This window comes from Protopterus annectens, chromosome 1.part1 (genome assembly GCF_019279795.1).
Source record: "Protopterus annectens isolate FY-2018-M chromosome 1.part1, PAN1.0, whole genome shotgun sequence".
In the NCBI taxonomy this organism is placed as follows: domain Eukaryota; kingdom Metazoa; phylum Chordata; order Ceratodontiformes; family Protopteridae; genus Protopterus; species Protopterus annectens.
In genome coordinates, this window is record NC_056726.1 from 33,075,143 (window position 1) to 33,103,032 (window position 27,890).

Consider the following 27,890-nt stretch of genomic DNA (forward strand, 5'->3'; position numbering starts at 1 on the left):
TGTATTGTGGGTATTCCTGACAACCTCTTTTATATTTCAAGATTTTATCGTCCAAGGAAGGTGTGTATTTACATCTCTTGCATATCATATTATCTTCTTTAATGATTAACTTGATTAACTAGTTGTCTTAGAACATAAGACAATTTCTACATTGCTTTAGGATGCCCAGGGCTACTAAGCTGGCCACAGAAACATTTGAAAATTGCATATCCATCTTGTTCATTCCTTAATAGGGTGGGTTGTTGAGGATTAAGGATTCTAATGTATTGAATGCCTTAGCTAGGTCCAGGTAGGTGGTATGTACCAGTGTCTCCTCATCCATTGTCTTGTTGACCCTGTCAATGAAGTCCATCACGTATAGTAGGCACGACTTTCAACGTGACAAAGCCAAACTTGATTGGGTCCATTGCCTGAAGGTTCCCTATTTCTTTGTTGTGCATTTTCATGATAATTTGAAAAATGGCTTTGCATACAACTCTGGACCTGCAGTTTCCGGGGTTGTTTGATAGCCCACCCACGTGGAGAATGAAAATCATTGCAGTCCTCCATTCATGTGGCACAAAGCCTGTTTTGAGATTAAAGTAATTAAGTGGTTCTGATAAGTTATGTTTCAGACTATTTATATAGAGGCATACAGAGATACTGTCAGAGCCCATTGAGACTGTTTTTGGCCTGAGTGAGCACCACCAGGACCTGCTCCCTTCTAATAATGGAGTGTGGGGGGTTATGCTGACAGGTATTTCATGGGGTGTGGAGGGAGTGGCAGGTGAAGTCTGAGATGAATTTGTCAGCCAGCAGATTCACTATGTCACTCTGCACAGTGAAAGTGACAGCCTGTTAGGCTGTCATGTCCTCATAACTTTCCTTGTTGCCTTAATTAGTTCTTTTATTACCTATGTAGTTTAAGGCGAGAGCTCTTATCATTATGAGAGTTGCTCTTCCTGATCTTAACTATGACCTTTTACCTTTTGTTGTATAACCTGTTATGGTTAGGATTGTACCAGTGTGGTTTGTTTTTAGAGTTGCTTTTGAGTTGACTTCTGTACGTGGCTGTACAGGGTCTCTGTAAACAATTGTGAATAGGTTATGTACTTAGGGTTAGGAGGGACATTGAATTTTGACAACATATTGCTTAACAGGAGGTAATTTGCTTTTTAGTAGTCTCTGAATTTTACAGGGTAAGCTGGGATAACCAAGTTGTTTTATTTTGAAGGAGACAGCTTTGTGGTCTGACCTCTCCAGTAAAAACATAACACGGTGGTTGTGGTGGTGCTGGGTGTGTGTGTGTGTGTGTGTGTGTGTGTGTGTGTGTGTGTGTGTGTGTGTGTGTGTGTGTTTGTGTGTGTGTGTGTGTGTGTGTGTGTGTGTGTGTGTGTGTGTGTGTGTGTGTGTGCAATGATGTCCTGTATTGGTTAGTACCAGGATGTTCTGTATTGGTTAGTACCAGGAATACCTCTCAACCTCTTAATGCAAAAAAATCTGGACAAAGCTTGACAAAATGGTTGTACAAATAAAGACATAGTTTAAATATTGCTCTTATAAACTTAGAAAGTTGCTAGAGTTAACAGGATTTGTTTTAATATACATTAGTGAGGGAGTGACATGGGGGGTTTCAAACCTCTCACAAGTTGGCGAGTACCAGATCTAGTATGTTTGAGTCTCTGGTCGGAGCATGCACTACCTGTTCCTGGATGTTTGTGTTAATAAAGTCCAGAAAGCATTGTGCATATGAGTTTGAGGCAGTGTACATTTTCCAGTCTATATAAGGGGCATTACAGTAACCCACGAATAGGGTGTTTTTTTGGATGATGAGTGCCTCTAATAGGTTGAGGTAAGAGTCCTGAGACACTAGAGGCATTTATGGTGACCTGTAGCTCGGTCATTGGTGAAGGAGCTTATCTATGGTGATTTCTCATGTGGATGAGCTCCATGGTATCATCCTGTTTAACCAATGTGTGTGTGTGTGTGTGTGTGTGTGTGTGTGTGTGTGTGTGTGTGTGTGTGTGTGTGTGTGTGTGTGTGTGTGTGTTTGTTACCAATGTAAATCAAAACACTTCCACCTCTGGCCACAATCTGTGTTGTTGTTGGTCTAAATGTGTGGAAGGCACTGTAGTCTTGCACTTCCAGAGTCCTGTCTATGCCCTTAAACCAAGTCTCAGTCACAACATAGATGTCTTCATTCTCCAGAGTGGGGAGGGCTTGAAGGGGGTGGAGTTTTTTGTTTAGGCTCAGAGCACTGAGCAGTAAGTAGACTTTGCCACAATGCTGGTAGATTGGTCTGCCTAAAAAAAGGCTCTGAGGGTGGGTGGATAAAGATTTAGCCAGTATAGATAGCCAACTAACCATTACCTTCTCCTTATCTAACCTGGTGAATTGGCCACCTGTGTGTCACACAATGAACTCCCCAGTGACAACATTATTAGGTAAACTATATGCTTGCCTTATGGGCTTTGCCCTTAGGGGACCATGGGTGTAAGCTTATGTGAGATGTTTGCCGTTGCTTTTGGTTTGTGTTTTAGTGATTTCTGAGGAGCAGTGTTGCCTTTAGGGGGCTTTGGAGTTTTTTGAGATTTTGGGAGGTATCTTTTAAATGCCTCAGCATAACACATCTGTTTGTGTGTGTGTATTGTGGGTATTCCTGACAATCTCTTTTATATTTCAAGATTTTATCGTCCAAGGAAGGTGTGTATTTACATCTCTTGCATATCATATTATCTTCTTTAATGATTAACTTGATTAACTAGTTGTCTTAGAACATAAGACAATTTCTACATTGCTTTAGGATGCCCAGGGCTACTAAGCTGGCCACAGAAACATTTGAAAATTGCATATCCATCTTGTTCATTCCTGTAATAGGGTGGGTTGTTGAGGATTAAGGATTCTAATGTATTGAATGCCTTAGCTAGGTCCAGGTAGGTGGTATGTGCCAGTGTCTCCTCATCCATTGTCTTGTTGACCCTGTCAATGAAGTCCATCACGTATAGTAGGCACGACTTTCAACGTGACAAAGCCAAACTTGATTGGGTCCATTGCCTGAAGGTTCCCTATTTCTTTGTTGTGCATTTTCATGATAATTTGAAAAATGGCTTTGCATACAACTCTGGACCTGCAGTTTCCGGGGTTGTTTGATGGCCCACCCACGTGGAGAATGAAAATCATTGCAGTCCTCCATTCATGTGGCACAAAGCCTGTTTTGAGATTAAAGTAATTAAGTGGTTCTGATAAGTTATGTTTCAGACTATTTATATAGAGGCATACAGAGATACTGTCAGAGCCCATTGAGACTGTTTTTGGCCTGAGTGAGCACCACCAGGACCTGCTCCCTTCTAATAATGGAGTGTGGGGGGTTATGCTGACAGGTATTTCATGGGGTGTGGAGGGAGTGGCAGGTGAAGTCTGAGATGAATTTGTCAGCCAGCAGATTCACTATGTCACTCTGCACAGTGAAAGTGACAGCCTGTTAGGCTGTCATGTCCTCATAACTTTCCTTGTTGCCTTAATTAGTTCTTTTATTACCTATGTAGTTTAAGGCGAGAGCTCTTATCATTATGAGAGTTGCTCTTCCTGATCTTAACTATGACCTTTTACCTTTTGTTGTATAACCTGTTATGGTTAGGATTGTACCAGTGTGGTTTGTTTTTAGAGTTGCTTTTGAGTTGACTTCTGTACGTGGCTGTACAGGGTCTCTGTAAACAATTGTGAATAGGTTATGTACTTAGGGTTAGGAGGGACATTGAATTTTGACAACATATTGCTTAACAGGAGGTAATTTGCTTTTTAGTAGTCTCTGAATTTTACAGGGTAAGCTGGGATAACCAAGTTGTTTTATTTTGAAGGAGACAGCTTTGTGGTCTGACCTCTCCAGTAAAAACATAACACGGTGGTTGTGGTGGTGCTGGGTGTGTGTGTGTGTGTGTGTGTGTGTGTGTGTGTGTGCAATGATGTCCTGTATTGGTTAGTACCAGGATGTTCTGTATTGGTTAGTACCAGAAATACCTCTCAACCTCTTAATGCAAAAGAATCTGGACAAAGCTTGACAAAATGGTTGTACAAATAGAGACATAGTTTAAATATTGCTCTTATAAACTTAGAAAGTTGCTAGAGTTAACAGGATTTGTTTTAATATACATTTTCTGAAGGATTTAAAGTCTGAAACTCAAATGTATGTCATTATTTAGTGACTTCAATCCTGAGATCATTCCGGTGATTTGCCAGAAAAAAAAAAGAGGAAAATCTGTACAGTTGAGAGGTAACCAGGTCCAGTATGTTAGAACCTCTAGTGGTTGGGTGCACTATCTTGTCAAGTGTGTTTGTGTTAATGAAGTCCAGGAATCTTTGTGCCTGCATGTTTGAGGTAGTGTATGTTTTGCAGTCTATAGAGAGGGAAGTTAAAGTCTCCCATAAAGAAGGTATTGGATTGGATGGTGAGCATCTTCAGTAGGCCTAGGTATAAACTGTGGGTTTCTTGGGATACAGAAGGTGACCTATAACTTGCTAGTATATGGTATGGAACTCTGTCTATGGTTATTTGCATGTGAATAAATTCTAGGACATCATACTGTTTAACCAATGAAGAGTTATGCTTGTTGCTAATATACATTCAGACTCCTGCACCTTCACTGAAACCTTTCACTGCAGCTCAGATGTCTATATTCTACAGAGTGACAGAGCTTTTAGGGTGTGTAGTTTCTTGTTTAAGCTCCTAGCATTGAGGAGTGACACTTTAAGGATTATTTGGGTTTTATGTGCTATTTTGGTAGGTTTGTCAATTTAGCATTGCCTAAAAAAGGTTCTAATGGGGGTTGAGTAACATTTTATCCAATATTCAGAAGCCTAGGTGAGACAGGTATAGTCCATCCTTTGCAAAGCAATGTGGATTGTTAACCACATTCTCCCATGCTGATAAAGTTTGTATCTCCCTGAAATGGCACCATAAATTAAGCCAATTACTGAAGTTAATCCTCTTTTGTTAGTACTGTGGCATCATCCTTGGTGAAGGTAGAATGCTGTCCTATACAAGATACATTCCTGCATAAGATACATATTCAGAGAGAGATAATAATGTGTCTCTGCTTATTGTCCAGGGAGGTATGTCTTATGCCATTTATGACCATATGGACTATGACAGACTCAGACTGGTACCTGAGGTGTAATGACTTGAGTGCATGTGTAACTTGGTGGATTCAGGCTCTAGATAATCAACTAGCCATTATTTTCTCCTTTTCTAGTCTGGTGAGTGGGGCATCTGTGCATCATACAATGCAGTCTTCTTTGACATGAGTCCTGGGTAATGTGTTTGCTTGCCTTATGGGTTTTGCTTTTGGGGCTTTGATGGGTGTAAGCGTATTTGTGGTGTTTTTGATGAGTGCTTTAGAGATTGCTGAGGATAGGCATTGTTGTTTATAAGTTTAGTAGGTCTTTGAGGTATGGGAAAATTGCTTTATAGTGCCTCAGCATAAGTTGATCTATGCACGTAGTGGACACTGTGTGGTGGATGTAGTGTGTGTGTTCTTGACAACTGAATATATGCAAGATTTTAGCCTCCAGTGAAATTGTGTATGGACATCTCTCACATACTGTGTTTGTTTGTTTAAGGATTAAAGTGTTTTCTTTGAACATGAGACATTTGCTACATTGTCTCAGGATATTCCTATCTACCCAAGTTGGCTATGGAGCTATTTAGAAGTCGTATATGCATTTTGTCCAGAAATGTACTTGTGTGAGACACTGAAAAATGTGGATTAAGTTTTAAAGAGGTCTGCAAGGGTGGTCTCAGGGGTTTCACACTAGAATCAGTTAGATTGCACTAAGATTTCATAGTAGAGCTATTCAAAGCACAAAAGAGGGTGCGTCAGTTCTCCCCCATATACCCCAAACATGTTGTGAGTTGGTGATTCTCCAAACTTCCCACAAATTGTGTGTGTGTGTGTTCATATTTGTGTTTGTCTGTCTGTGTCTATCTGTGAGCACAGGCTTGCATGTGCACATGTGTGTGCATGTGAGTGCATCTGTTTTGGACTGGCATCCCATCAGGAATTAGTGAAGAATTAGTGTTACTTTGCCTTGAGCCAAATGATTGCCAGGAGAAGCTCTAGCTTCACTACAGCCATGAATTGCATAAAGTCTATCCATCTAATATTTTTTTGTGAAAATTATTCTACTTTTCTGAATACATTTTGCAACACTTAGCAGAAAGACTATTTTAACAGGACAGGCACTGTTCACCTTTGCAGAACTATCTATTCTGTACTGGATTTTCCTTCAACAATTTCTGCTTAGTGATACGTCCATTCTTTAATCAGCTTTTATTTATTATGCTGGGAATTTTCTATGTGGTTGTGAATATGAATATGGATATGAATACAAATATGATTACGAAAACTGTAAAGAAGACAGTAAATTAACTTGTTTCTGGGCTTCACAGTCAAGAAAAATCTTGATAATTGGATGGGAAATAGGAAATTCACCCCGGTAATCACTTCTGTGGCTCTGCTCAACAGTGGCACAGGAAAATAATTTTCTTGGATGGCGAAAGCCAGGGTACCTTTTTGGCTAGGCTTATATAGGCCCTAGGGCCAATAGCCTACTACCTACTTATGAACCTATGAAATTCAAATATCTCCCATGGTGCACTGAATTGCAGTACAACATTTGGGGAATAACCGACTCTCAATGCTTTCCTTCATAGAATACAAATAAGCGAATCAGAATAATTTCTGCTTTACATGTGAAGCTACAGTACTTAACAAGCATTTTAATCCATGTGCAATGCGTGCCCAAGATTTCTGTTTGAGTTTCTACTTACTACACAAATATCTATATTTCATTCTGTGTGCTTTTCTTAAGTTCAAAATATTCACTTTTGTATTTGCTCCAGGTATGTATCTGTTTCACTTGTTAAAATACCACAGATATCTCCTTCATACCTCTCAACTGTGCAGATTTTCGCCTCATAGTTTTGGTCTGTTTTTCATAAAATTGTGTTTTTGTCTGGTAAATCAGTGGCAAATCATTAAAGATTGAAGTTAAAAAAATGACAGAGATTTGAGTTTCAGACTTCATACCATTCAGAAAATTCATGCTAATGTCAAACCTGTTATTCTATCAACTTTTTAAGATTGTAAGAGCAATATTTAAAAATTGTCCCTATTTTTAGGCCTTTGACCCGCTTTTATTCATGACTTTGTCCAGATTTCCTGCTCTAAGAGGTTGAGAGGTATGCGAGTCTATGGCATGCTGAGATAAAACCCTAATAATGATGCAGTCAGTTCAAGTTCAATTAATGGATTGGGCAGGAATCATGCTGAACAATAAACTCACTTTCCACAAAAGTAATGCTGCAAAAAATTAAAAAAGGCAGAAACACGTTTATTTAAATCTCATAGAGAAGATTTTTTTGCAGAACTCTAATGTGAGGGTGGGTTGATACTACAACACCTCCAAATGTACATATACCTACTATGAGGTTGCAAAACTGTGGAAAAGAGATAAATAGTAAGTACTGATGCTGAAAGTTGTTTTGGCATGCTTGCTGCAGTCTACTGGCATTTGTAAAATGGCTTTTGATAGTCTGACACTTCCTTCAAATGCAAATACAAGCAGGGAGGATGCCAGTATGGAGCCAAAAAACCCTAACCTATCATAGGAGGCAGGAGAGGAAGTTCTAGTAAGCTGATCACCACTATACAAACAGATGCTTGTACACCACAAAAAAATAGCCATGAATAGGGACATGAGCTTGTTGATGTCAAGGTGGAGATGACAGCCCTTGCTAGTGCATGAGTTATAGCAAACATGCAACACACTTACTATGCCTCCACAATGAAGCAATCACTCAGCTGCTCATGTCAGACACATGAGGGTGGGGTTATGGCTCATCAGAAATGTTCTGGTCATCCATGCTGATGACAGCTTTTGGAGAGAGCTCTCTGACAAGTTAGGGGTTGATGAAGAGAGAGGATTATTGATGACAGACAGCTTGCCCTGTGGTTCTTTGAGCTGATAGCCCAGATGGTCTGGGCAGGGCTTGAATACAAGAAGGCCGATGATGGTCATAGCACAAACATCATTTGTGCTCACCTGACTGACACCTCCTTTCCTATCAGATCTTATCTAGGTTGGTGGCCACGTGTAACTAACAGGAAATGAATGGCTGAGACTAACACTTGGTAAATGACAGATAATAGGTACGAAAGTAAAAAGTACATAGGAAAATAAAGCATGATAAATATCATGTACATTTCCCTGCTAATTGAATTATCACAGCATATGGGACCGTGGTATTATCCCCAAAGCTAGTTCTCTCAAATATCTTGGAATCTTTTTTCGTGAGTGTCTAGATTTTTGAAGTGCATGTTATTACCATTAAATGAAAATGTTATGGAATAATTAAGACATTTTCCACTCCATCAAAAGCAGAAATTAAAAATGCGCTAGCTTCTTTTAACACCTGCTTGACGATATGAATATGTATGCTGTTATTTTAAGTTGTTTGGGACATTTTCTCCCTGGACCTCCAGTGAAAAGATTATCCCAGTCACTAAAAGCAAATTATTATTATTATTATTGTTAATAAGAAGAAGAACAACAACAATACTACTACATACTGAATCTGGAAGACTGACCTACATGTACAATCTTAAAGTTTTAGAAAAAGCTAAGAAGAATACAGAGAAACATACAAGGCAGATCAATAAGGTATGTCATTTATATTATAAAGACAAGCTTAAATTCATCACTCTTCTATACATGCTGACTTGTGTGAGGCGATATGATGTTCTTTAAATTATGTTATTCTGGAATCAACAACTGTGGTTACAGTCTCCTGACGCTGCATAAACAATGGGAATTAACATTCCATTGTGTTTTTGTCAGATGCTCATTTGTAGGTGTAAAACGGAAGTTTTTGTATAGACCAGTGAAAATTTGGACTACATTGCCAGTATGTTACAAGACAGGTACCATTACATATTTTGTTGAAAGATCTCTTGGACAAATGGTTTTAGTATTCAGTGTATGACAGTTCGTACAGGTAGCAAAATCTACTGAGGCTTTGGGTTTGCTGATTATATGACACTGAATATTGAACATTGAAAGTTCTTGCAATATTCATTGCTGTTATGTCATTTCTAAAATGTTGAATCTATTTCCTTCTGCCTCAGTGAGCTCTGGTCTGTTTCTGTGGTAACACATGAAGTGCTTGCACATTTAGTCTCACTTTGAATTGTAATTATCCTCCTTTTATTACTTTGCTGAAGAAACATCTGAGTTTTAAGATGACCTTATCTGACAATGTATGTGTTCCCCAGTGACCATGGTTGGCATATGATACTGGCATTTTTCTTTTCTACAATCTGCACTTGCTTAATGAAATGGCCTAGATTCAAAGGCATGAACTTCAGGCTAACACACAGCCTGCAATGCATAAAAAGGTACTAGGCTAGCTGCCCTTGTGTGCCATTTTAAATCTATCCAATTTCCCAAAGGTGAGAACCAAACCCTGTAGTTTGTGGTTGTGAAGGAAATGCCCTAACCATTAGACTAACCCCAACCTATTAAAAAGAGCACAAGAATAAGTAAGGACATAGTATGCAAGTACGCTGATAGCTGAGATTCGAGGAGGCAGAGAGGTGAAAGGGAAATGTCAAAAGCAAAGCAGATTAATATTCCCCCAGTGTATGAAGAATGGCAAGGCAGTGGTCTCACACTCAATTGTAACTCAAGCGATTTGTATAAGAGATTCAGCAGTAGCGTAAACATTTGTCCACTTTGACAAGCTGCTACCAAAACAGAACGTATAGAAGGGAAAGAGTAACCATGGAGACGCAGGTGAGCACGTGAATTTCAAAGATAAGACATCTCAGCAAAAATGTTGTCATCAACCACTAATAAACTCAGAATACAAACTGGATATTGAGTAGTGTCAATTAGGCAATCTAGGAGTAAAACTGGAGATTTCTATCAAGCCTAGAGTCAACACAGAACTGCCAGCTTCTCCAGAACCAGTTAAATGTTCCAGAAAATTATTAATGAGAAGGAGCATGACATGATGGTAATGAAGACTTTATGCTAGTAAAACATATGAATGAAATGAAAAGGAATCCCACAAAGGTGCTGAATATTAATTACTTACCCAACCCATCTTGGAAAAGTAGCTTCCTCAGAATTGTGTGTTTTCATGGGTAAAATGGAAAATGCAGTCTGAAATTGAAAAAAGAAAAAAAAAATATATATATATATATATATATATATATATATATATATATATATATATATATATATATATGGCCTTTTTGCAGTACAAGTAACCATGCATCTGATTGAACAGCTACTTGTATTTTATAAATCTGTCTTCCAGAAATGGTCTGCTGGGTTCTGCCATATTGATGTGATTATTGGTTTTTTTTTCAGCTAAAATCACTCTCTCGTGATACATGCTTTGCCTCCAAAATATACAAATTTGTTGTTATCGTTGTGCATAGGTTTATTCTGCCAATAAACTTAAAATGGGAATTCTGCAAGTTGTTGTTTTTTATCTCTTCCTTTCTAATTGTTGACTTCCTTAATTTATATATTTCTGTGAGATGGCATATGGATATACACACACACAGACATATAATATATATATATATATATATATATATATATATATATATATATATATATATATAAAACTTAACAGCATACCTGGTTCCTTTTTATTTCAACTACAGAACAAGATTAAATTAGTTGCATTTGAAGAAGAATAAAAAATATTTTAGGTGAAGAATTGTCCTCGAGCTATTCATTCTGTCAACCAGATGTGCCATGTTTTCTCAGTTGATGACTCATTTATAAGACCAGAGTACACTTGCCTGTCTGTTAAACACGTACACCCCCAGATGCTCAATAAATCTAATGGATGGAAAGACAGCAGGGCCATACTTTGCTACACGGATTTTTCCTTGGACAAATATTCTTTAAAATAAAGGACAAGGAAACAACTTGAGTGTCAAATTCTTAAAGTAAATACTGTGAGGCGTCATCAAACCTAGCGTGTTGTGCAGGGAGAAAGCTGAATAAAGATGAATGCCATACAAGGCAAAAATAGCAAAGGCATGATTTAATTATAAGTGCCTGTATACGGATACTGTTTTGTGGGATGGCATAGGAAAACTTGAAAGTTGTGCTTATAATGCAATTTTTTTTTATCCTTTTGTGTTACTCAAAACACTACTGCTTCATGGCACTCATTTTATTCAGCGTGTGAAATGAAATAATTTCCTGAACAGATTAGAACACCTCCATTTCTTAAAAAACTGTTACTGAACTCATCCCAGCAGTCATTCTTTAAATTAAAGATCTAGCAAATCCAGACATCTTTTCAATACAGTAATTTCAGCTTTGTGATTATTTAAGCAATACAATCACTAATGTTATGTCTGGAATTTTTATTTTTTGCAGAAAAATTAAGCAGAGGATATATGTTGCAGAAAAAACATTCCAGATTGTTTGCCTGTAGTTATTTCTCTGTAGTTATTTCTCCACACACTGAGCCTCAATGTAAAAAGGCAGTGGTAGGGTTACTGACAGATAGGACTAATTGATTTGCTACGTTCTCTCCCTGGAATTGGTATGTCCTATTTATGAGTTACCTTTACTCCAGTCCAAACTGCATCTGCCAATTCCAGGTACAAGAAAAATATTTATTTGTAAATGCAAAGCCTGCAAGGACAGGTGTTACACCACAGTTCAAAGAAACAAATGTGATTGCTAGTAACAGTAAATGTCTCGTAATTAGAATGGCCAGCCAAATTCTTTGTCCAGCTCAAACAAAAACAGACTGTGCATATGCTGACCACCATTTACAGTGGTGAAATGGTAATCTGTGGCAAGAAGTACAATAGTTATACAGAGAACAGACCAAAGATTACTGTTCAGTATAGCAGCAAAATGGGTGAAGCAGATATGACTGACCAGCTGCCAAGAAACTAATAGCACATCTGAAAAAAGTAATTGCTTTAAAAAGTTTAATGGTTTTAAGAAACTTTAGCTGCTTTAAAAAATGTGGAGTATTCATCTATTACCTATATTTAGTAAAACAGTTTGAAAAGACAGAAGAAATATATCACTGTGTGCCCACAAACAGGCATACACCACAATGGTTACCCTCACCAGATACTACACAGAACCCCAGGAAACTCTACTGGATTAGCTGTACCAGAGGTTGACACATTTGCCTGAAAGCATTGGTTCAAAAAGGTTGAGGAGTAAATCTATGGACTTATCTACACCCAGATGTTACTGTCCAAACTGTAGCACCACTTTTAAAAAAAGTTTATGAAATTTTACTATGCTGCCGAAAGCAATGGCCAGAATCTGTTCCTCACACAGTGTGTGTGTGTGTGTGTGTGTGTGTGTGTGTGTGTGTGTGTGTGTGTGTGTATCAATACAAAGGTGGTATAGTCCAGAGTGGTAATTGTTGTACCAAAATACTTTGCTACCTTGAACTCCTTTCAATTCTATGCATATTAGGTTGAAACATTCAAGCCATAAGCAAAACTGCTCGCACATTATTGCACAAAACCCTCTATTAAAATAAAAAAAAACAAGCAAAACAAATGAGATGCATGCACACAAGCAATAGTGGACTTCAAGGAAAAGAAAATCATAATAAACTACTAAAAGCATTTTTGAAGGATGGCAAGTCTGACATCCCCCATGAACTGGTTGTTTCGCACCTCCCTCCCCCGACTCTATTATTCTCAGTCCAATGCTCATCCAACTCAGACAAAGGAAACCATATGATTGCTCTTTCTGAACTTGGACTGCAAAGCTATAAAAAACTGAGCTGGATACATGGCAAGCAAAATAACTGAAAACAGATATAATCCTGGGAAAACCAAAAGAAAAAGAAAAATCAAGCAGTTGACTCTACATTTTGAGCTGCGCTGCCCCTTTCCCCTTAAGCACTGCCCTGTGTATAGTGAGAGGCTTTGCTCACTCCCACTATACATGGAAAATTCTGAGGTTAAACAAAATTGGGAGATTTGAGTTAAAATGGTACTCCGCAACATCTTAACACCTATTATAGTTAATATTCTGTATTGTTGTTTCTTTTAACAAAGTATTATATTTTATATTTTTTACATGGTACTGTTATTTCTCTTTACTAGCTCTAGCTTAATTTTCATGATCAAATTGCAAAGTATTCACCAGGGCTGTCTCTGCAAAAGGTCACTGCTGATCAGAGGTGTAATCTACTCAATAAACTTAAAATAAAATAAAATAAATATATAAATAAATAAGCAAAGAAACAAATAAGTAACATCCACATCTATCTATCTGTCTATCTACCCATCAATCTAAATATTTCGCTGCATGTTTCTCTTTCTTCATCTCTGTCTCTGTCTCTCTCTCTCTATATATATTTATATATATATTTATATATATATATATATATATATATATATATATATATATGTGTGTTTATAAATGTGGGCGCACTTAAATACACCAAAATGCTCAAACGTTGATATCATGGATGTCGACATGCAAAAATTGGCATTCACAATGTCAACAGCTCAATGTGCATGTAAACTCAAAAACAGTTTTTTTGCAGGGGAAAACTCTCACCCCCTGTACCCTCCACACCCTGGCTAATTATGTATTCTGATTCTGAGATCACACAATCAGGGAAGGGGCATATTCCCAACTCTGGAATATCTCAATATCCCAACCCTACTGATCCTATTGATCATCTGTCTTGCTGACTAAAGTGTGTTGTCAAAGCAAATGCTGATCCAACACACACTCACTCTAATTGAGTGCAACCATAATATGTGTATATTCACAAACACACACATATGTATATATATATATATATATATATATATATATATATATATATATATATATATAGTTAGAGAGAGACACACACACACATGTGAAGATAGATAGATATATGTATACATACATACATACATAGAAATATACATAAATATATAGATAGATATAGATCTATGAGGAGAGCGACAGAGAGATAGCTGGCTACCTCTATATGAATATACATTCAGACATTTAGGTGTATATATATATATACACAAACACACATATATATGTGTGTGCATGTGTGTATGTTTCTAAAGAAAGAGAGAGAAAGAGGTAGCTGACTGTATAGATATTGGTATGTATACAGCCATTTGCATGTAATGTAGACAGATGAACCCACACATATCTAGATACATAGACAGACATAGATATGATATGGATATATAGAGATATAGTTATATATAGAGATTATATAGATATAGTTATCGATATACATGCAGACATATGCATGCATTTTCATAATGTGTGTATGTGTGCAATAAGTTGTGAAGTGTGATTGGCATGCAAGGCATGAGACAGAAGGTTGATGCTTTACAGTCCCAGGGTGTTTCATCATATCTATGCCAATAGAAACAAAAACAGGAACTAATGAAAAACAAAACGGTGTCACGCAAAGCCAAAGGTTCCAAGAAATAGAAAACACACTTTATTCAGTACAAAAGAACAGCGTTTTTCGCCCCTGCGAAGACAGGAGCTTCATCAGCGTTTAACTCAAAAAGTTCACACATTTTTAAAAAAGCATTAGTAGCAAACAATTAGTGATATCACATCCTCCTGATGGCAAATTAGAGGCATTTAAAGGTATATATTACTAAAACAAGTGTTTAGGCTGGGAAATGTATACAAAATCACCAAAACACAAGGCGAATCCAACCATATGAAAAAACATACCTACAAATATTCAACTAATATAAGGAGATGAATTATAATAAATTATAATGAAATATAAGATGTGAATGTGCAAGTATAAAATATATAAAATATAAAATATATATATAAGCATATATAAGTAAGCCGCCAAGAACCTAACAAATTTAATTCAAAACAAATTTAATTAAAAACTTAAAAGAAGTAAATTAGCAACTTAGCCCCTAATAGGACAAAATGCTACATGCTAGTAGACCTACATGCGTTTTTGTGACCGTATCTACCAGCACCTGTACGCCATTAAAAATAAGAGAAGCGACAATGCCCTCTCCAAACACATTCTAAGCAATGAGGGGCACGGCTTCCTTTTTATGGGAGTTGACAATATCAAGCCAACTATTAGAGGTGGCCCCCAATCTCTAATCTTAGAAAACCGTGAGTTGGAGTGGCAATTACAACTGGACGCTTTCTCTTACCCTGGCTTGAACGATAATTGTAATATATCGTCCATCCTAAAATATAAAAGCTATTTGAGGTAATGTGGCCTTAGGTTTACATCTTTGATTGGTTGGATTGGTCAGTTAGCCACTTATATAGCCCAATGTATTTGATGATATTACACAAAATACAGGGCTCCTTTTTTATTTTAGTGTATCGTTGGACCTAGTTACATTCCATCTTGGATACTTGTCCCAAGCACTTAAAAGTATATGAGCATGTAGGTCTACTAGCATGCAGCATTTTGTCCTATTAGGGGCTAAGTTGCTAATTTACTTCTTTTAAGTTTTTAATTAAATTTGTTTTTAATTAAATTTGTTAGGTTCTTGGCGGCTTACTTATATATGCTTATATATATATTTTATATTTTATATATTTTATACTTGCACATTCACATCTTATATTTCATTATAATTCATTATAATTCATCTCCTTATATTAGTTGAATATTTGTAGGTATGTTTTTTCATATGGTTGGATTCGCCTTGTGTTTTGGTGATTTTGTATACATTTCCCAGCCTAAACACTTGTTTTAGTAATATATACCTTTAAATGCCTCTAATTTGCCATCAGGAGGATGTGACATCACTAATTGTTTGCTACTAATGCTTTTTTAAAAATGTGTGAACTTTTTGAGTTAAACGCTGATGAAGCTCCTGTTCAAGAGGGGCGAAAAACGCTGTTCTTTTGTACTGAATAAAGTGCGTTTTCTATTTCTTGGAACCTTTGGCTTTGCGTGACACCGTTTTGTTTATCATATCTATGCCAAACACTTCCCCAATTGCCTTACTGTATTTATAAAATGGGGGGACATATTTTCTGTGGCTTTAATTTGGCATTTAGTAGCTTAATTATAGTAATTACATGTGTTATAGTGTATTTTATAGTAAAATAGTTCCTCCACCCCTTTTAACTATTGATAGCTGTCTAGGGTTATAATATCAGTTGTGTGGAATTTTGGTCTAAAATTCTCAGTGCAGTAATTTAAGGCACATTTTTTCAAACTTTTGTGTGATTCAGCACAGTCTAGATTGCAAACAGCCACTAACACCACACAATACCTCAAATGGGTTGTGGCAGATGAATGAATCTAAATGAGGAAACTAACATATAAGTAGAGCAATGCTTCATAAATGCATATACTTTTCTCTAGGTAGTACAGCATCAGAAATATTCATAAAAAGTACAGTTTTGTACCTACCATAAATGTAGATGTTCGAAGATCCACATTGCTGCAGTCCTTACACTTGGGTAGTCCGCTGTCCTCGGTCGGCCCGAATATCAAAGTATAAGGCTGACGTCGGTCAAGACGCATTTGACTGACATCAGGACGTCAGGGTACAAATGCGCATGACCAACGTCATATCCTCAGTCTTTTCTTGCCCCAGATGTCAGAAGACCCTAAAAATAAAGGTCAAAACCAAAAGACAGCAAACAAACAACCAACCACCCTTGCACTAATTATATGTACAATATATACAATATACACAATATTTACAACCCAACCCAAACAACCACCTCTAACTACAGAGGGGAAGGAGGGAGGGTAAATTGGACTGCAGCAATGTGGATCTTCGAACATCTACATTTATGGTAGGTACAAAACTGTACTATGTTCTTCATCTCACATTGCTGCAGTCCTTACACTTGGGTAGAATCCCAAAGCAGAGGTAAGGGAGGATGGCCAAACTACAAGGAAGCAGGAGCTGCCAAAATGCCCTGCAAAACAGCAGTGGCAAAACCAGCCCTGGACTTAGAGTAAAGAGGTAGGTGATAATGCCTAGAGAAAGTATGCACTGAACTCCAAGTAGCTGCCTCCAAAATATCCTTGGTTGCCACTCCCTCAAAAGGCTGTCGAAGTGGCAGTAGCCCTAGTGGAATGAGGCCTAATCCCAGCTGGAATCTCCTTGCCATGATGGGAATAACAGAAAGCAATGCAAAACCCAATACACTTAGAAATAGTTTGTTTTGACACAGGCTTGCCCTGAGAACTCAAAGCAAAAGAAACAAACAACTGCTGAGACTGCCTGAACCCTTTAGTTCTGTCCAAATAATATCGCAACTGCCTGTGTACATCTAAAGTGTGCAAAATCTTTTCCCCTTTATTTTGGGGATTTGCATAAAAAGTAGGCAAATGAATAGTTTGGTTTAAAGCCACACTAGAAACCACCTTAGGCATAAAGGAAGGATTAGTACGTAAAGATACCCTATCCTTATGGAAAATCAAGAAAGGCTCAACCGCCATAAGGGCCTGTAATTCAGAAACCCTTCTTGCAGAGGTAATGGCCAACAAAAATGCAGTCTTCCATGATAAATATTTCAACTCAGAAGTAGCTGCAGGCTCAAAAGGTTGTAGAGTGAGTTTCTCCAACACAAAATTGAGATCCCAAGCAGGAGTAGGAGCTCTACGTGGGGTCTTATATTCTTTGCCCCTCTAAGAAATTGCTTGAACAAAGGATGAGAAAACAATGGAGGGTCACATTCATAGTGAGCTGAAATTGCTGCAGCATGAACCTTAATAGAAGAGAAGGACAAACCTTTGTCCAGTAACTCAGTAAGATATTGAAGAGCCACACTTAAATTAGGCTCAGAAACATCAAAATCCTTTGCTGCACTCCAAAATAAAAATCTCTTCCATTTATCTGCGTACACTTTCCTTGTACTAGGCCTTCTAGCTTCCAAAATCACATTCAAAACTTGTTGTGGAAGTTGAGACCCTCTATGGTTCAAAACAGAATATGCCAGGCTGTTAGGTGAAGAGAGTGAAGTTTGACATGGAGCAAATGGCTGTCCTCCTGTGACAACAGGTGTGGAATCGAAGGTAAAGGCCATGGAGGCTTCCGTACCAGACTTCTCAGTAATGGGTACCAGTGCTGTTGAGGCCAATCTGGAGCTATTAAAATCATCCTTGGCTTGTCCTGTCTGACCTTTAGAAGTACCTTTGGGAGGAGAGGCAGAGGTGGAAAGGCATACACATGAAGATTGCTCCAATTGAAAGAAAGAGCATCCACTTTCCAAGCTGTGGGATGAAACCTTTTGTGCAAAACTTTGGCAGCTGATGGTTTAGTGGAGAAGCGAACAGATCTATGTCTGGAGTTCCCCATGACACTGTCAATTTCTGAAATACATGAGGATCCAATTTCCACTCATGGGGATCCATAATTCGTCTGCTCAACACATCTGCTAAGGAGTTCTGTGCTCCTGGCAGAAACCTTGCCTGAAGATTGAGCTGTAAACTGAGAGCAGTCTCCCACAAAATCATTGCTTGCCTGCATAGAGGATAAGAATGCGTTCCCCCTTGCTTGTTGATGTACCACATGACAGTTGTGTTGTCTGTTAGAATCAACACCTGCCCTGGAAGAAGTAAATCCTTGAAAGCTATTAATGCAAACTGGACTGCTAACATCTCCTTCAGGTTGATATGTAGATGTTGTAGTCTGACAGGCCACTTGTCTTGTATCCACTTTCCATTCAGATGAGCTCCCCAAGCTTTGTCTGAGGCATCTGTCATTAAAATCTGACTCGCCTCTGGCCGGGTCACAGAGAGTCCCTTGTTTAGGTGACATTCCTGAGCCCACCACAAAAATTCCTTTTGAATGCAAGGTATTATTTGAATGACAGTGTCCAGATCCTGGCAGTGCTGTGTCCATACATTTTTGAGATACCATTGCAGCTTCCTCATATGCAGTTTGGCATTGGGAAGCACCAGAATACAAGATGCCATGAACCCTAAGGCTTGAAGGACTGTCCTTGCAGTCAGCCCGGACTGATGAGATAGATGATGGAAGTAAAGGGAAAGATACTTTTGTTTGTCCGGGGTTAAAAAGGCCATCTGGGATGCTGTATTCAGTCTTACGCCCAGAAAGCACATGTCCTGAGAGGGTACTAGACTGGACTTTATTTTGTTCACAGAATACCCCAGGCATCTTAGCACTGCTATCACATATTCCACATGATGAAGAAGCTCTTCCCTTCCTTGAGCCAGAATCAGGCAGTCGTCCAAATAAGGATAGATCTGTATTCCTTTTAGCCTGAAGAAAGCTATCACTGGAGCCAGAACTTTCATGAACACTCTGGGTGCAGTAGATAAGCCAAAGGGCAATGCAGAGAACTGATAGTGAGAAGTCCCAGCTCGAAAATGCAGATACTTCCTGCAACTTAGTCTGATAGGAACATGAAGGTAAGCCTCCTTGAGATCCAAAGTTACCATCCAATGATCTTTGCCCAGCAGAGGTAAAAGCTGTTGTAACGTCAACATTTTGAACTTGGGAATGTCCAGATAAGTGTTGAGGATAGACAAATCCAAAATTGGTCTCCACGTGTTCCCCTTCTTTGGTACTAGGAACAGGCGAGAATAAAATCCTAGGCCCACTTCTGGCATAGGGACCGGCTGTATGGCCCCTATTTGGAGTAACAGAGAAATTTGCTTGTGAGCCTCTATTCTTTGTTGAGGAGGAACGTCTGGCATGCCTTTGAAAGGAGGCAAGGTATGGAAATAAAACCTGTAACCGTGGTGTATGATATCCAATACCCATCTGTCTTGGGTAATTAAACTCCAATTTTCTTTGAAAAGTGCCAACATTCCTCCCAAAGGTGCTGCCAGACGAGAAGGCTCTGGCAGCTGAAAAGGTAGGTCATTGGGTCTGTTTACGAAAGGACTGACCCCTGCCCTCACCCGAAGACTGTGCAGGAGAACTCCCTGTTCTAGGCCTGAAAGAGCCCTGAGCTCTGCCCCTACCACGTCTAGCTCTACCCCTAGACTGGGAATCATAAGAAGGATATGTCCACCCCTTAGTAGGCCAATTTCTACTAAACTTTGGAGGTTGGACCTGCAAAAAATCTTTAACAGTCTGCATAGACTTAGCCTTGTCTTCCATTTTCTTTAAAACTGCCTCAACAGGAGAACCAAACAACACATCGGATTGTAAAGGAGCATCTAAAATCCTTGTTTTAACATGGTCAGATAAATTTTGATCCCTCAACCAGGCGTGCCTGCGAAGAACTGACCCAGTGGCAGCCACCCTAGACGAGGCCTGTACAGCATCAAAACCACATTGCAAAGAATGCTTACCCACCTGTTCAGAAACATGTACTAAATCTTGCAACTCTTTACAATCAATACCTTCCGCCAGAGCATCAACCTTAGACTTCAATTGTGAAAGGAGATAGTTCTGGTATTTCAACATGTGAAACTGGCAATTCAAAGCCCTCATAGCTAGAGTGGAAGAAGTATAAACTTTCTTTCCCCATCTATCCAAGGCCCTGGCCTCTTTATCTGCAGGAACCGGATTCTTGACAACAGAAGCCTTAACACCTTTAGGCCCCTGGCTAACAGTTTCTGGGTCTGCCCTAGGACTCTTAAAAGATACTTATGAGCTTCAGGCACCCTGTAATACCTATCCGGTTTAACAGGAGCAGGAGGCAAAGAATCAGGATTAAGAAAAGCCTCTGTAAAAACATCTTCCACTACATCCAAAACAGGAGGTATAGCCAAAGGCCTATGCTGGGGTAAAAACAAAAATTCCCTAAGCCTTTTCCTGGAATCAGAGAAGTCCTGACCTTCCCACTTAAAATGCTCCCTCATGGAATGAAGAGTTTCTGAAAAAGAAAAATCCTCAGGAGGAGAAGCAGAAGGAGTAGAATCATCCACATCAGAATCAGAATAAGGAGAGTACTCCTGCAAGTCTTCAGCCGAAGACTCAAAAACATCCGAAGCCTGCTCAAAACTCCCTAGCTCAGGCTCCACCCTAGGCCTCTTATCAGGAGGGGGCAAAGAACCCCTAATCAGAGTAATCAAATCTTCTGCTATTTTAAGCATATGCTTCTTGGGCACAGTTCCTGAAGAACTAGGGGTGACACCAACTGAAGCTAAACCTGGCCTGCCTCTGGGAGAAGCCTTGGAAACAGAAGGAGAGGGCCTAACCACCCTAGGCAGGGAGGGGAGTATAGTAACCTGTGAAGCCCCATCAGCCTGACCTGCCTCCTGAGAGGCCACATCCTGCAATAACAAAGTCTCTCCCTGGGACCCCAAAGAAACCTCCGGTGGAACCACTGGCTCCACCGACACCTCTAAAGAACCGGCGTCCGGTACGGACGGTTCTTCTAGCCTAGGCTTAACTGCTTTGTCCTTGCGCTTCTTCGAAGAAGCGGGCGTCGGAGCACCCGACGGCATTTTATAATTGCACCGCTTCCCGAAGACTAACCTGGCACAATCCAATCTTCTCTTTATAGTGCGCTTATTGAATCTAGCACAAGAGTGACACCCAACAACGTCGTGCTCAGGCCCTAAACAAGGAATACTCAAAGTATGATAGTCTCTATGCGGTATCTGTTTCCCACAAGAAATACAATTATTCACTTTTTCTGACATCCGGTAAACCACTGAGGCAAGAAAAAACTAAAATATTCCCCAACGGGGTACTTAGCCAACTTTGACTCGGTCTGAAACTCCAAAATCGAACAATTTCAGAACGCCAACCGGCACTTGCAACGCTGCTTCTGCATCGGACCATGCGGCAAAAAAGACTGAGGATATGACGTCGGTCATGCGCATTTGTACCCTGACGTCCTGATGTCAGTCAAATGCGCCTTGACCGACGTCAGCCTTATACTTTGATATTCGGGCCGACCGAGGACAGCGGACTACCCAAGTGTAAGGACTGCAGCAATGTGAGATGAAGAACATGTAATCATTTTGGTGGTAACTCCAAGAAAACCAAAGCATATGCAAAGAGTAATATTTCTCCCATCATTTTTGTAAGTAAATTTAAATGGTGATGTTTACTGCACACTAAAAAATATTCACAGGGGAATTATGTTGGTGGCATCTTCCAAGATCTTAAAAAAAAATATGTAAGCAGTTGTGCTCACTCCACATGCCAATTTTCTTAAGCCGATGCCATGCCTGTTACTCTTATTTAATTAGGATTGTATGACAATCTTTATGAGTTTTATTTCTAATTAGCATTCTTTTGCAAGTATGCAGTGTTTAACTTTGTGTACTGCATCTTCAGATATACTTCTTAGGTCAAACAATGCCACGTGTGTGTGTGTGTGTGTGTGTGTGTGTGTGTGTGTGTGTGTGTGTGTGTGTGTGTGTGTGTGTGTGTGTAATTTCCCTCCCAGCTTTCTGTTGCCATTGTGACTATTTTTTCTTCATGTTATACACTTCCTCTTTTTTCTTACACTATTTCATTTTCTGGCTTTTGATTTTTTTTAATGTAACATTTGTTAATCGTATCACTACACTCATCCAAGGACCACTTTTAATTTGTGGAATGGCCAAAAGTTGTACAATAGTTATACAACACATTCAGTAACAACTAATAATACATTTGAAAATGTAAATGCAGACAGTTCAATAACTGGACATTAATAGTTCTGGATTTTGATACAAAGTAAAACAGTCAGAGTAGTTACAGATATCTGGCAACATTCTATACACTCCATCAGCATACATGTAGATAACAATGTATACAGAAACATTAGTAACTGATCTCTAATAATGTTTTATATAGTCTCTTTATTAACATCTATAATAATTATACATACACCGTAAAACACTACCCAAAAGGAACATGTAGAATAAGATTTATGCTTTCGAATATCTCAGGAGATTACTTTTTCACACTAGTGGATATAGTTTATTGTCCCTGATCAGGTAATATATTTATATCTTAAGTTTTAGCACTTTTTGTCACTATAATAGATGTGTTTAATTTTTGCCACTATCTTGATTCCTGTTTTGTTCTACTTTTTATTTATTTATTTATTTTGTATGCAGCCATATTAATGTATTTGATTTAAGTGCATAGATTTCTGGTATTTCATTTCATTTTTTTATTGGTTTACTGGTTTACTTCTTTGTCTATGCAGTATTTCTGTGGTTGACAGTTTTGCTCTTCTAACTGACTTTTCAAGTTGATGGCAATTTCTAGATTCTGAAACCTGTGAGGGTATAGGGATCTGTGAGTGAATGCTAAATCCAGGTGATCCGCACTAGCCTTTTCCCAATGCATGGATCAGCTCTGTTATACATGCAATTAACAATTTCATTGGACACTTCCCTTGACCATTTTATTCATTTTCTAGGACAGCACCATGCTTCAGCACTGATGTAATTCATCATGCCAGAGATATCAAACAGCCTCACTCATCACATTATCTAGTTTGAATCAATATGCTGAGAAATGAAAGACTGGTAGAAAGTACCCTTTCTAGTAGGCAATGAAGATTATTTTAACAACCAGAACTGACATGACCGTGCATGTCTGTCAACATAAAGACAACAGAAAGAGACTGTAATACATGCTTTTACTTCTTGTAAAATTTTGTGAAAGCCAGTAATGAGATGAAACTCTGGCAATATTTGCAGTCAGAATGTTTAAAAAGGAGAGAAAACACAGAGTGTGTGAGCACTTCCTAATTTGTGCACTATACTTAATAGAAAATTGTACCAGCATGCCCGACAAAACATTACTGCTACTAATGTAAAAGGCATAGCTGAGTACAAGTGTGAAGCTGTGAGAGAATTTAGAGAATATTATTTAAAAGTCTGAAAGGCAGCTGACATACATAACACCAGGATTTCATGCGGAGAAAATAAGAAAAAATAAGGTTAAAGTAATCTTTTTCATTGAAGTGAGGTAGACTCCCTTTTACTTAGGCAGATAATCATGATGAAGCACCGTTATGGAACAAACTTCTTGGAATGTTATCTATGAACTACAAAAGTAAGCAGCAATTAAAGTAAAGAACGTGCTAATACATCAGTAATGTTACTGGAAATAAACCAACCTACTGTCACAGTGGGGATGGTAGTGACCTAAAATTCACTCAGTACTTTAAAGTCACTGAACCATCCATTCGTGCCAGTCTGTGATTGAGTAAGAGTGTATGGATTAAATAAAGTGCCTGACAGAACTAATTTGATGCTTTTTATTCAAGACTAAACACAGCTTTAGGGCAAAAGAAGAAAAAACATCTGGAAATTGCAGAGTATATGCCATCCATTTGCTTTGAAATAATTCATCTTGCACTATAAAAGTAGCAGAGGCTATATTAATACACAATGAAATGTTTTCTTTAGCAGTAGTATTCATTCAGTCTGGCATGTGTATACTTGAGAGTGTTATGTGTGGTATCTATGCATGCATGTGTATATGTATGTGTGTGTGTGTGTCTGTGTGTGTGTGGTATCTATGCATGCATGTGTATATGTATGTGTGTGTGTGTGTATGTGTGGTATCTGCGCATGCATGTGTATATGTATGTGTGGTATCTGTGTATACATGCATTTATATATGTGTGTGCATGTGTGTGTGTGTGTGTTCACTGTGTGTGTATATGTGTGACGGTCTGTAGGTCTGTGTAGCTCACCTTGTCATGTTTCAGAATGATGCTCATTCATGATGTGTTTAGTTTTTGGCTTCCTGCAAGGAACCTATTGATTCTTGTGCCTTTGAGTACAACTGACTGCATGTAATTATGCTGCTCTTTGACTGTACCTATGTGTACCTGAAAAGGTATACTGGTAACATACTACAGTTGGGAACACGGCATTAGCACTGAAATATAATAAAGGACATGGTACTATTATTTAAGTACAGGTAGGTACACTGAAAGACGTGAGACATTTGCATAGAATAGCTTGGTGTACTTTTTACACCACAGCCCACAGCTTGAAGCTTGTTTCTGCCTTTACAAACGGAATCCTTCTACATATAGTTCAATATATTTATTTCATATAAACAGCTGTAAAAACTTTTGATAAATTATATTAATACAAAAAAGACAATCCCTAATTTCCATACAAAATACTAATACTATTTAAAATTCTGTTCCTTGTGGAATAACAAACCTCTTTCTCACTCATCTTAGAGTGAAGGTTGAATGGTAGATGTCAGTTATCATCTGTAGTGTTTTTGTCAGTAAGACCCTAGCCATTTCTACTGCATATACTCACTACATCCCAAGGGATGGGAAATAGAGATTATAATGGATGATCATCGACTGGATATTGGGGATGATGAAGACAATCACATTTGAAGAAGGGAAAAAGGGCAAGCCTACAGTAGATGGCTAGGTGATTTGGGAGCTCATTCATATGAAATATTTGTAGGTGGCAGGAATACAAGGAATGTAACAACAAACCAGTAACAACCAAATCTTTTATTACACTTGCTTCTGACATCATGGCTACAAGCCTTCAAGGAAGATCTTCCTTGAAGGCTTGTAGCCGAGACGTCAAAAGCAAATGTAATAAAATATTTGGTGGTCACTAGTTTGTTGTTACATTAATTATTTTTTATTTTTTGTGATTTGCTAGGAAGAGAAGGAACGTTTATAAATTCTGAGAATCTGAAACACTTAGCAATGTGCCAAGTTAATCATGAACGCAACACTTACACCCAGTCTAAAACTATAGCAAACCTGCTAGCTGACAAGTTCAGTTCAAATGTCTCACCCCCATCTCCTCTTACCAAACCCAAAGAAATATCTGCAAACATCCCCCTACTGGTCAGTACATGGGAGCAGGTCCTTACTCCGCTTGCTAAAGCCAAAAACACAGCTTCCATGTGTCCCAACAACATTCCAAGGTGCTTCCTAAAATATCTTAAAACAGAATCTATCAGGGCCACTAGAAAATATCTTTAACCACAGTCTCAGGACAGGTTTTGCCCCAGAACAATAGCGGACTGTAACAATTGTCCCTCTGTACAAAAGGGGCCCATCAACTGACCCAGGGAACTACAGACCCATAAGCTTGACCAGTCTTTTCTGAAAGGCCATGGAGAGAATTATCATGGATCTGATCAATGCCAACATAGGAACTTTCCAAACACTGGACCAGACCCAAGTTGGCTTTGTTAAAGGGAGGTCTTACCTGCTCAGTCTGATGGGCTTCTTTGAGAAAGTCAACAGGGCTATGGTCAATGAAGTGAAAATATGCACACCACTTATGCAGATCTGACCAAAGCATTTCAAACAACCCTCAGTCAAGGATCATAGATAACTTACTGACTTATGATGAACATAACCCCCTATACCATTAGATGGATAACCAACTGTCTCAGTGACAGGGCACATGTCTACATAGGTGAATTCACTTCCAATAAGAAACCTGTTGCTAGTGGTGTTGCACACGGCTCAGTGTTGGGACCCCTCCTGTTTGGTACATACCTCTCTGAAGTGAAGGCCAGTGTTTGGGGCCTCTGATTCACCAAGTTTGATGATAACTGTAAGCTGAGAGTAATCACTAAATCTCCAAATGATGATGACATCCTACAAACTGGACTAAAAGTGGCAAACGACTGATGCCAAAACCACGATCACAGTCTAAATGCTAAAAAATGCATAATCATACCCTTTGGCAAATCAGATGTCCCTGCAAATTATAATATAGATAGCACACCCTTAAAAATAGACCCAGTTTGAGGGACCTCAGAGCACAGATAGATAGTAACCTAAACTTTGACCACCATGTAGCTGTAGTAGTGAAGAAATCCCTCTGTGTCGTTCAACTTATACGTAAAGGCATAGCATAAAGGTCATAGTGCTATTGTACTCAGTTCTTATCAGGCCCATAATCGAATACAATATTCACTTCTGCATGTACCTAACCAGGCATTATACAAAGCGTAAGGCACACGCCTTAAGCAGACTGACTAAAGACCCTGTCCCTTTACTGTGTCTCATATAATTTATTGACATGTGACCAATGCCTGACCTAGAGGGCATTCTCTAATCCTTCACTTTTGAAAATTTTACATATTCACAAGTAAAATTATACAAGGGTTATGCATTCCATGGACCTGAACCTTATTTGTGACTCTAGCAGAACTTGCTGGACAGATATATTCATATTCAAAAGGCTGCATCGTCAGCGGAATAAACCTCCCATGTTCATAAAACAAAGCGCATCCTTCACTCTCTTCAAAAAGAATTTGGCTAAATGGATGGAAACCATAAATCCACTCCCAGGCTACTGCCTATGTGACTTATGGAGAGGTCTGTAAAATGACTCAGGGCTCCAACACCCAAAGACTCACTACCCTGATACTACCCCATCCCATATCTGAGGAATTAGGAGAGATAGAATGGCTAAGCTGTTCTTTTTACAAGCATTCAGTACAAGGGATGATAAGGTATAGAGATATGAATATGCCAATCATGTCCATTATGTCACAATCTATAATAAGGGAATGAATGCAGTGAAATAAATAATAATTGGAGTATTTTGGAAGCTTTAACCAGACTTAAAAATACATTGGTGATAAATAAAACTTTGCATTTACGAATTGTAACAATTTAAAGAAAAAAGTTATGTTATAAAGCTGTGAGCATTAAAAGGGTACTAGTTGATACAAAGATGGGCACTTTTCCATGCTACAGTTGGTCTTTTTGCAAAGTGATTTTGATTAGTAATTACTTTATTCATCTAGTTATAGGAAAACTGTATATATTTAAATGCAGTGCAACTTGTAATAGTGTGAATATAATACACATGGCTAATTGTGTGCTATGTTCACATTCTATGTAATTACGTCTAGCAGAAGGCTTAAAGAAAGGATTACTGAACATTTACTGGATATACGGAGAGGTGGAATCAGTAATGCCTTAGCTTAGCATGTAGCTGAACTTGGTGAGACACATTC